General features: G+C 46.7%; 1 protein-coding gene across 2 annotated transcripts in view; it reads right to left on the reverse strand.

Moving 5' to 3' along the window:
• sema6cb (semaphorin 6Cb) overlaps window positions 1–10,204 on the reverse strand; it is a 172,678-nt gene extending 162,474 nt beyond the window's left edge. For both annotated transcript variants that reach the window (XM_065957691.1, XM_065957689.1), the window contains exon 1: window positions 9,973–10,204. The gene's annotated coding sequence lies outside the window, so the exon portion shown is untranslated. The remainder of the gene's footprint in view (window positions 1–9,972) is intronic.
• Window positions 10,205–10,493: the final 289 nt, after the last annotated feature.

Raw genomic sequence — 10,493 nt, forward strand, 5'->3', positions numbered from 1 at the left:
CGGTTTAGATTCATATGACACTAACTGAAACCCCCCCCCGATAAACCCCACTGCACCGCCCCCCCCTCCCCCCGCCCCCCTAAAGACCCGTTTAAAAATAGCCTCGATTCGATGGAAACGAGCCCGGGTTTCTGAGAAACACAGGAAAAACGACCGAGCTCCGTGTAGGCGAGCAGACTTATCTTACACCCAGCCAAGAATCCACAGCACATATGGTGACCGTTAAAATGTACACAAATAATAGCGTGACGGGCCGAGAATAGATCATAAAAAGCCCTACATCCACACAGGTTAAACGCTCCACACACACACACACTCAGGGAAACAAAGACGAGCTTGCATGCTCTAAATTTAACACATTCCAGATTGAAGCACACCGGTGTGCAGAGTTGAGAAAACCAGCCGCCACTCCGATCTGCAGAGCGCCCGGTGCATGCATAAGGAATCAGATAAAAGGCCTGAGGGACGAGGAGAGACGGGAATCCAATCTGAGCTTCAGAAACCATCAATGAACCCTTCACCCGTTTTAAAAGTCAGAGCAGGACACGGCGCGGCTTCTCAGCCAACTTTTTAACTAACAAGGTCAACGTGCTATTTCAGGAAGGTCGGGGTAATTAGACGCAGTTGAGCCTCTCATCGAGGAAACACGGGTCATGTTAGACTCCCAAGGAGAGAGCGTTCATGAGATCATACGGAGTGTATAACGGACGGACAGCGGAATACCTCCAAGATTTAGAGCTCCCTGTTCTGACTGGCATAAGCCCCCGCCCCCTTCATAGCCGTTTTCACATCTGCACTCCTGGAAAGTTAGATACCCTCAGGCAGGCTGACCCTGGAAATCCTCCTAACCTGTTCACACATGCACCTCACAGCAGGAAACTATCCCTGTCAGACAGGAGGGGGGGGCGGGGGGTGCGGGGGTCTCCTAAAGCTGCTTGGTCATTCACCGACACAAGAATCTGTTCTGCTGTGGACTGAACCCACCTGAGCGACCTTTCACCTTTTAAATGCAGGTTTTCGTTTAAGCAAAGCAGCTTGACGTCGATGCAGCCGATCCCTCCTCCTTGGAAATCTGCAGAATGTTTTGGCTTCATCTTTGTGCTAGGAGAGGCGGCTGAGGCACGCTGTACATTTTTAGTGACTGCATAATACTTTCTCTGAACGCCGACTGTATATAAATTAAATATGTGAGCACCTGTCACCTTGTGAGCGTAGCCTGCGGTGTGCAGGGCATGATGGGATATGATGGGGCATTACTGTGTGAAGAAAAAAAAAAAAAAAAAAGCTTATCTTTGGTTTTTAATTTCCTGCCTCATTTCACGATTCAGCACCATCAAAAATTCTCTTTTCACAAAATCTGCAATAAGCAAAAATGGGACCCGATCATAACTCTGAAGTACTTCTATAGTGACTAAGCAGGAGACCCCCTCCTCCCCCCGAACCCGACCCACCTCCTGCAGTCAGCCTAATTGCTTCATCCGAGATGTGACAAGCCGGACAATTTCTGTGCGACGGATGATCAAAAGAGAAACTGAAAACAAATCAATCAGATATTCAATCAGTCCGTCTCACTCTGCCAAAAGTGCTTTACCCATGATGCATTGCATCTCCCTCTCTTGTATAGATCTGCTCTGCGGCTTTAAGAGCAGTCCTACTTTTCAACAACAGTTTGTACACTACCTGAACACACACACAAAACAGAAACGTGCCAGAACAACAGCAGATTCTCGGGCGTCTTTAATGAAGCCCAACTAAACATGCCATCCCATTATCAAATCATCAATGATCCGTGTTTCTTCTGGGAAACGTGTCAGTAATGACTTCTCGTGCTGAAAACATGACGGATGTCTGCGGCGCCGCTGAGTGTAGGGCGACCCGCCGAGAGGTGGTGAGAGGCTCCGGTGGTGAGGACTTTCCAGGGAAATAACCTCTGGCACAAAGATGGATGGTTACATTTCCTGCAGCAACAACAGCCGTTAGTTTGGAGGAAACAGGAGAGTAACTGGTCCTGTTAGCACACGCTCTGAGAGCCCGGCGTGGCTGAACGAGCGAAGAGAAAGAAAATAAGTCCTCTAACGGGAAACCAAAACTTCACAAATGGAAAAAGTCAGAGAGAAAGGGACACACGGCTTGATTGAGAGAAAGGAAGCACAGAAAACACACATCAACAAGGCGTAGCAAGGAAGAAGGAGATGAGGAAGGAGATGTGACGTTAGTCTCACACATTCACTGCACTCAAAAAAATGACCCTGACGCTGTTGGATGGGGGGTGCGTGGTGTGTGAAACAAAAAACAGCAGAAACTTTTCATATGGTTTTTTTTGCAGATTCATTTCCTGACAGCCCTCTACTTAAATGTATGCAGATGTCGGGGTGTGAACACCGCAGGAAACATCCTGGGACAGGGTCGTCATGATACCAGAATTTTAAACTTTGACACCATTCTTTAAAAAAAATTAAAAGAAAAAGAAATGATAACAATACCTAAATCGATACGAAGGCAAAAAAAAAGGACAAGGCGAGACACACTAATGGATAAGTTCCTGTTTTTAAAGACAAAACTAGGACTTGTTCAAACGAGGGTAAACTTTCAGATCAGGAGGTAAACGTATGTTGGTGTAATCCCAGGATGAGTCTGCAGAGGGCGCTAAACAGCTTGTTCAGCAAATCACGCGATAGCTCCTCGATATGAAACCAAGAATCTCATGAGGCGGCTTTAAACAGGTGAATCCTCAGACATAGACTCTCTTCTCCGAGCAGTGGAGAGCTGCACCTCCCCTGGCAGCCCTGCAGCGTTCACAGCTTTCAAACGTCTTCATGTTACCCCTCGCTCCAGGAGACTTTCCTTAAAGAGGACATATTCTCCCCCTTCTCCACCTTTTCAAACAGTCCCCCTGCGGTCTAAATGAAACATCTGTGCTGTGCTTTGGTCAAAATATAACATGAATCAAGCACCAGAGGAGGTTTGTGACCCTGTATAAACCAGCTCTCTCAGAACGCTCCGTTTTGGTGTGTGTGTCTCTTTAAATGCAATGATCCCCCCCCTGAGTTTTCCCTGTAGACATCACTCCTCTGTAAAGAGAATAAAAATGGCGGACCTGCATAAAAAGTTATTCCCTAGGCTGGGGGTGGAGTCCATGGGTGGAGATACCAGGGGAGAGTTTTTTTTTTTTTTTTTTTAAAGAATCCCACTGTGACATCACAAGAAGAGCACATTTGAAACGGAGCATTTTTCTCTGTGTTGTAAGACTTATGCAGACACAAAAAAAAGGACTGGATGGGTTTATTTAACATTTTGTGGGTCAGTAGACACTCAGGTTACCCAAATATATGTTCAACAACACTGTTCGAGTGGATTTTCCAGAATATGTCCCCTTTAATATTTCCTGCTGTGTTCAAAGCCGACATTTTCACCAGAGGCCGAGATTCATTCTCACAGTTTTAGAAACATTTAAATGCAGTAAAGAGCTCAAAGGATATTTTGATTCACTCGTTTATTTGTCTCTCATGGTTCTGAATCATCATGAATAAAATAAAACTGTGTTTCAAAATGTAGACCCTCACAGTGGCGTCCATCTCCTCCGCTCGCAGTGAGGAGGACAGGGGGTTTGGGGAGTCTAAGGGGCGATTTGCTCCACTTTCAGCCTGGCTGGCTAATCAATGATGCGTGAGGTCTGCCCTCATTATGAAGTGATTAAAGGATCATTTGGAGCAACAAACCAGTACACTTTTACCGCTGAGTCCCCCCGCCCCACAGGCCCCGGCCAAACCCAACCAAGGTTCCTCCAATCAATACATAGTATGTATGGCCCCGGGTTATTTACAGGGACACTCCTTTCCTTATTTCAGCCGTTTCCTCCCATTAGACACAGGAGCGAGGAGAATCGAAGAGGATTTAGAGGATGAACTTGTGTTTCTGTACGCTCTGCGGCGGCGGTGGCGGCAGCAGGAGGCAAAGCGCTGTGATGTCTGTATTATCTTAATCTGCTGGGAGTTCATATTATGCTACTGAGCGTTTAGGTTTTTCAAATAAACAGGATTCTGGGGGATTGTGGGTGACGAGGCTGAATGGGGTTTTTGGGAGATCTTTGCGCTTAGTCATCCGCTAATAATCCCTTAAAACGCTGAAAATCCACGCACACATGAAGCCGCATTAGCCACTTCTTCACATGAAATATGCATGAAAGATGACACGGATTTTCAGATGATTCATTCTCTCTCCTTTCATGAAAGATTCTTTTTTTTTTGCTGCCGTGCACGCTGCTTTTCGAGCTGCCCTGTGGGTTCCACGCACATCCTCCCTGTTGTTGGGAGTCACAGAGTGTGTTTGTGTACATGACACTGCGGCGTCCTTTCATCCGAGAGGAGGAACAGAAACACGGGGAAGAGAGAGAGAGAGAGGAAAAGTGTCTTTACGCTGGCTGCAAAATTTTTAAAAGAACCACAAACACAACACAGAAAGTGTGTGTGCGTGAAACATTCACAATCTGAGGTAAGAGAGGTTCTGCTCTGGACAAAGATCCTTTCATTAGACAGAGGACCCTCTCGGCTTCAGAAATTAAATCTGAAGATCTTGCACGCTACATGTTGAACTTCTGTAGAGCCGCTGGACGCCATCCACCCTGTGCTTCATAAAGCGTAACCAGACAGTCACCCAGAGTCCCCCGCTGCTCTGCTTGTGGCCGAGGCGGGTTGGTAAGCGGAGCCAAAGTCCATGTTCGACAAGGGGTTAACGTTTCTGGGGAGCAGCTCGACAAAACCGCAGGAAGACAGCCAGTCTGGACGGACCGAGCGAGGCCTGTCACTCGTCCAGTTTGTGGTCTGCCGCCGTCTCTCTCTCGCTCTCTCTCTCTCTCTCTTCTTCTTCTTCACTCTAGCCTTTCACTGAACTCAAAAGCTTTTCCTCACCAAAATTTACACTCATCAGCTTGGCTGTAATTTCCAGCCCGGCGCTAACCAAAACCAGGAACCGGGGGGGGGGGGGGGGGGGGGGTGTCCACCGCACGCCTGTTTTTGGAATCAGAGATAATTACAAGCCTGCCAACGATTCATAGCCTAATAGCCGATGATTGGGCGAGTGCATGAAAAGTTTGTTAGCATTGAAAACATCCACAGTCTCAGCTTCAACAATAATAGGAAAAAGGTTCAGAGCTGTGTGCGTGATGGATTTTATTTTTAACCTTGTGTGAGGAGTTATTTCTTTTTTTTACAGCTTATGAAACAGCTTCAGTTGAACACAGACATCCTACAAATGTAGAACTTCCACAAGGACGTTTCCTAAACACTTACTTATCACACCTTCAAATCCCGACCAATAGGTGTGCAGCACGCAGAGCCTTTGTTTACATTCTCGCCCTCAACGCTTCACAGTGAAAAATAAGACGATTTCACATTAGAGAGAATTAAAGGTGTGTTTTAAAAATGACACAATCCCTTTTCTTTTGATGATCGGTAGAATCAGAGTACCGTTATATTTTTTCACCAAAAGCTGCCGAGACAGAAACAAAGAGAGCGCGTTGCACAAATACATTGGCAACAGATTTGTGCAATTTATTAGACGTTGTGCAGGAGTTTCTTTGCACTTTTTCTGTAATTAAAAAGAAGAAATGATCCGATATTGTTGCCTAGGAGGACTCGTTTCTTTTATGAAGTGGTCACCAAACAGGTATGACTCTTATTCCATTCCTCCCAGTATCTTATCCTCGTTTAAATTCTGGTATTGTGACATTCTTACAACAGGATCTGCAAAGAGAGGATGACAGCAGACGGACCGCTTTGTCCACAGACGCCGCTCCAAAAAAAAAAAAAAAATCAACAACAACACGACTGATCCATCCAGCCTACTGAACTGGACTCATTACGATAGCTTCTGTAGTTTCAAACCAGTGAGAGCTCTCCTCAGACACGGCTCAACTGTCCAATCACAAGCACTCCTGAAAATGTCCTGTTCACACATGCCAGACGTTCACTGGTAGACAAAAACAGGGTAAGACGTGATGGAAGACGGCACAGATCTCAAGACCCAACATTGATGCAAAGAGGCAGAAACCTCGAGCAGAAGCAGACTCATCTGCCAAAACGTCTTCATGCATCCTCACATCAGCTCGGCCGAACTTCATGCAGAATCTTTATGAGGAGAGGCAAGAAAAAATTCTTTGTAAAGTCGGGGTGATAAACTTGGCCGTCTGCGTCCACACATGCGGCTCAGCCGGAACATTTTGCAGTTTTTTTTTTTGCATGTGTGAAAACAGCATATTTCAATATCTCATCTCAAAGAGAGGACCAATCAGAGCTGAGCAGGAGATGTGTGAGGCACGGAGAGAAGACAGCAGAAGCAGCCCAAAAATAAAAATGAAAAAAAATAAAATGTCTATTTTTTTTTTTTTTTTGCACAGCCTGAATGCAGAAGTAACTAAATGTGCAGTAGACATTATGCCTGAGCCACCGGGCAATCTGGAAATGATCTTTAAAATTCATACGGGCTAATGTACCTGAGAGATCCTGAGCGTTGAGTCAGCAGAAAGATGAGGGAGAGCTTTTCTTCCAGGCACAGTCAAGAAAGTTATTTCTGCTCAGTGAGAGAAAATTAGAACAAACAGAAAAAAAAAAAAAAAAAAAAAAAAAGCTACCAGTAAAGACAGTGATGGAGGAGCCACATGAGCCGAGCAGCAGACGGCACGAGGCAGGTCCGCCTGTTCCCTCTGAAGCCGCGCGTTTGTAACGCTTGACGCAACATGTTAATGTGATTTCTCAGCAGCTGTGACCAAACGGGGCCAGGACCTGGAGGCCAAGGCCCTGGTGGTCTCAGCAGATATCCAGGACCGGCCTGTGCTGTGTCAGCCCCTGGATTATGGATGACCGCGAGGCTGCAGGGCTGACAGGTAATAATTCACTCCCCGGGGGTCCCACACCCTTCAGTGGACACAGCACGGTCAGCCTGAGGGGTCTGGGGGGTGGGGGGGGGGGGAGTGTTAGACACAGCCTGGCACTCTCATCTTCACCTTCTTTCCCCCCGCCCCCCTTTTTTGTGTTAAACTATCCACTCTAAGAAACACGGTTCTGATAGGCCGCCCAGTTGCCACGGGTAACCAGCCATTATCAAAATGATATATGAAGGTGCCAGGGGGGGGGGGGGGCGGCGCCTCTCTCAGGTGCAGGGCCAAACAAAGTCCCACATGTCGCAGGGCGTAGGAGCAGAGATTAACTGTTGCTTCCTGGAGCGCGGAGCCGCTCCAGCGCACATTCTTCAGACGTCCGCGGTCGTAGAAAATGTCGCCCGTGTGCTTGAGGTCGGAGACACCTCAGACAAATCGCCGTTGTCGAGGTGCCACAACACCAGCCCGGGGAAAAAAAATTATTATCCAATGCTCTGGAGTTCTACTGAGCTTGAAATGGGCGGGAAATGAGCGCGAGTGGAGCAATTCAGCGGCTTGACGTTCGCCCCGGGGGGTTGGGGTGTGGGGTTAATGCATCGTGTCTTCACAGTGAAATTCAGTTTTTTTTTTCACCCCTGACCAAACCAAACTGCAGCCTAACTGTGTGTGTATGAGTGTTACACGTAGCCATGTTCAGATATTGAGCACTTTATCTCGATGATGAAAATGGAAATAGGCCCGCTGAACGTCCCCCAAGGGCCACGGTCCTCAGCCCCTGGTTAGGAGCCTATTTCAACCATCATTACCCTGAGGACCCATTAGGAAGATGCCATCTGCACATATCGCACCCCCCCCCCCCCCCCCTTTTTTCCTCTTTGCATCGGCCGCTTCCCGTCATTTCGAAAACTGGAAAGCAAGTGCCAAAATGGAAATCGGAAATAAAATTACAAACCGGGCTAAATGCTCCATTAACCATGCTAACCGAGCGGCGGACCTATCAGGGCCTGGAAATGAGAGCTGGACGGAGAGCGGGCAATTTTTTTAGCAGAGTTGACGAGGAAATGAATGCACTCTCACTTCACATTTACAACTGGAACTAAGCCGTCAGCACAAATGTGACTCTCTAATGGTGTTCAGTGTGAGAGAAGAGTCAAACAAACTAAGATGAGTTTGTTTATGAGCACAGCAGACGGCCCCCCCCAAAAAAAACGAGGCTGGAATATAGATGTGTTTGCCCTCTTCTCCGTGTAAGTAGGAGTAGCATGAAGCTAATACAGGAGCGTCTCACTTCTCCTGCAGGGGAAGCATCACCTCTCCCTGTCAGCAGACCAATGTAACACTCAAATAAAATCACCTGAAACCACACGCAGACGTCCTCGGAGCTGCACACACACAGGGAGAAAGAGAGAGAGAGAGAGAGTGCTGGGTCACTGAGGTAGGTAACAACAAGCCGTCAGCTGCCTCCCTGCAGCTGCTGCTGAGACGAGCAGCAGGAAGACAAAAACCAGACGAAATCACAAGATCCAACCACACTGTCTCCACTTAAACATCTGACCGGCCTGAGCTGAGACGGCATGATGTTTTTCCTCCAGAGAGTCAAAACAAGAGGCTCAATCTGAGAGAGCTGAAGTGACCTCTGCTCCCTGCAGCTGTAACTAACCAACTCATGATGCATGATTTATTCATTTCTCTTTTGTAAGTACACAAAATGTGGAGATTTGAGAGAACACATCTCTACAATTTACCAAGAGCCTGAACGCGTCTTACGACCAAATCAACGATCCAAAGACCAAAGATTAAAACATGACAAAGAGAAGCATGCAAAGTGTGAGATTGAAGAGGCTGAATCAACGAAACGATTCATATGATTAATGTTATTTTGATTGACAGTTCATCACAGCTCAATTAAATCAATGCATCTTTTGAGCTGCACTTTTTAAATGTCTGCAAAACTCATCCGAGGGAAGTAGAAACACCAAGCCTCCTCCTTTTGAGGTAAGCAACGGGGGGGGGGGAGAATGCCTCGCATGACGACTGGCCGTGATCGATGCAGAATCCGTGGTGTAGTCTGTCTGTGTTTGTGCACAGGAGAGATTTATTTATTGTTGAAATGCTCTTAGGCTGCGCTGAAACTGAACACCCACCGAGGGCAACGAGAGGGCTAATGCACAACAGGCGGAGACTCGATCGGAGCTGTGCAAGGAGGAAGGCTGAAGAGCTGCAGGAGAAGAGCATCTATTCCTGCAGGGGTCTTATGAGAGGGAAACACAGCTTTCTAATCTCTTTGTGTATCCAAGGCAGGACTGACTGATGCTGAAACCTGTGACAGGAATGAGCTCATCCTTTTTCCCCCCCCTCCTAGTTTGGCATCAACACAGACCTGCAGATGAAGTAAGCATGCTTTAACATGCGTGTGAAATGAGTGGGAAATGTGCAGATTCAGTACAATCGAGCAGCCACGAGAACAGTTTTCCTTCCCGTGCTGTCATAAAAGATGACATTGATTTTTTTATGTGACCTACGAGGAAGAGAGTGCACCTTTTTTTTTTTTTATTAGCACAGTTTCTCTGCACAAACAGATCTTAAGTCAACAAATGTGGAAAATAAACCGGAGTGTCTAAATTGAATGAGACACAGCAGACACGGTATCAGCTGTGATTTTTCGCGAAGTTGCTGAAGGCTCAGACTGCAAAACAGAATTTGAACCCTGCAGGTTGAATATACAATGTGAAGCATTTGCACAAAAAGAAAATATTGCATCAGCAAATTCGTGTTAAAATGCGACAACGAATTGTCCAAAGCTTGCAAAATAATAATAATAATAATAATGTGGACCCGGAGCAGGAGAAGGAAAAAGAGAAAACAAGCGGCTTCTCCGGAGCCCAAATCCAGCTCCAGGAGAGAGCCACAGAAATACTTAGAGCTCGTAAAAAAAATAAAAAATAAAAAGACTCTGAAATGTTGTGTTTGGATGATCTAAATGAATGCAGACGGTTTAATAAAGCTCTGTGTTGGGGTAAAGTTGGAGCATCGGGCTGCTTGTGAGCAAAGTGAGCAGCAGCATCGCCAAAAGTCCTTAAGCGACACACTTCTCTTACCTTATTGTTTGCTTCGTAGCTCCAGTGTGAATTAAAAAAAAAAAAAAAGAACGTCGTAGTCTCTCAGAAAAGACGGTGAAACGGGGAATACATCGGTAATGTCTCGGTAAGAAGGCGGAGCATTAAGTCTGAGCAAAGTTTTGCTTCTTGGAAGGAAAAAAAAAAAAGGTTAGTAATCCCAGAGCGCCGGAGCAGCGAGAAGGCGCCCCTCACTCCTGTGACAACAAGACTGAGACTGGAATCACAACACTCCAGCAGCAAGCGGCTCAGGCCCCGCCCACACGCTGCTCTTTGACAGGCGCTCCAACCAATCACAGAGCGGCGTTGGAGTTCACTCGCCTCTGATTGGTTAATCGTTTGAGGTTTTGTCTTACGGTCTCACTTTTCTCCCAGATGTTGAACGCCAGAACATCAGGGTCCGACTCAAAGTACAGCCAGCCAATCGGAGAGCAGGAGAGGGGATTTAAAAACCCACATTTAGACTTTACACGGGGAGCTATTAAAAAGGATGATTATGCATG

This window comes from Labrus bergylta, chromosome 8 (genome assembly GCF_963930695.1).
Source record: "Labrus bergylta chromosome 8, fLabBer1.1, whole genome shotgun sequence".
NCBI lineage: Eukaryota > Metazoa > Chordata > Actinopteri > Labriformes > Labridae > Labrus > Labrus bergylta.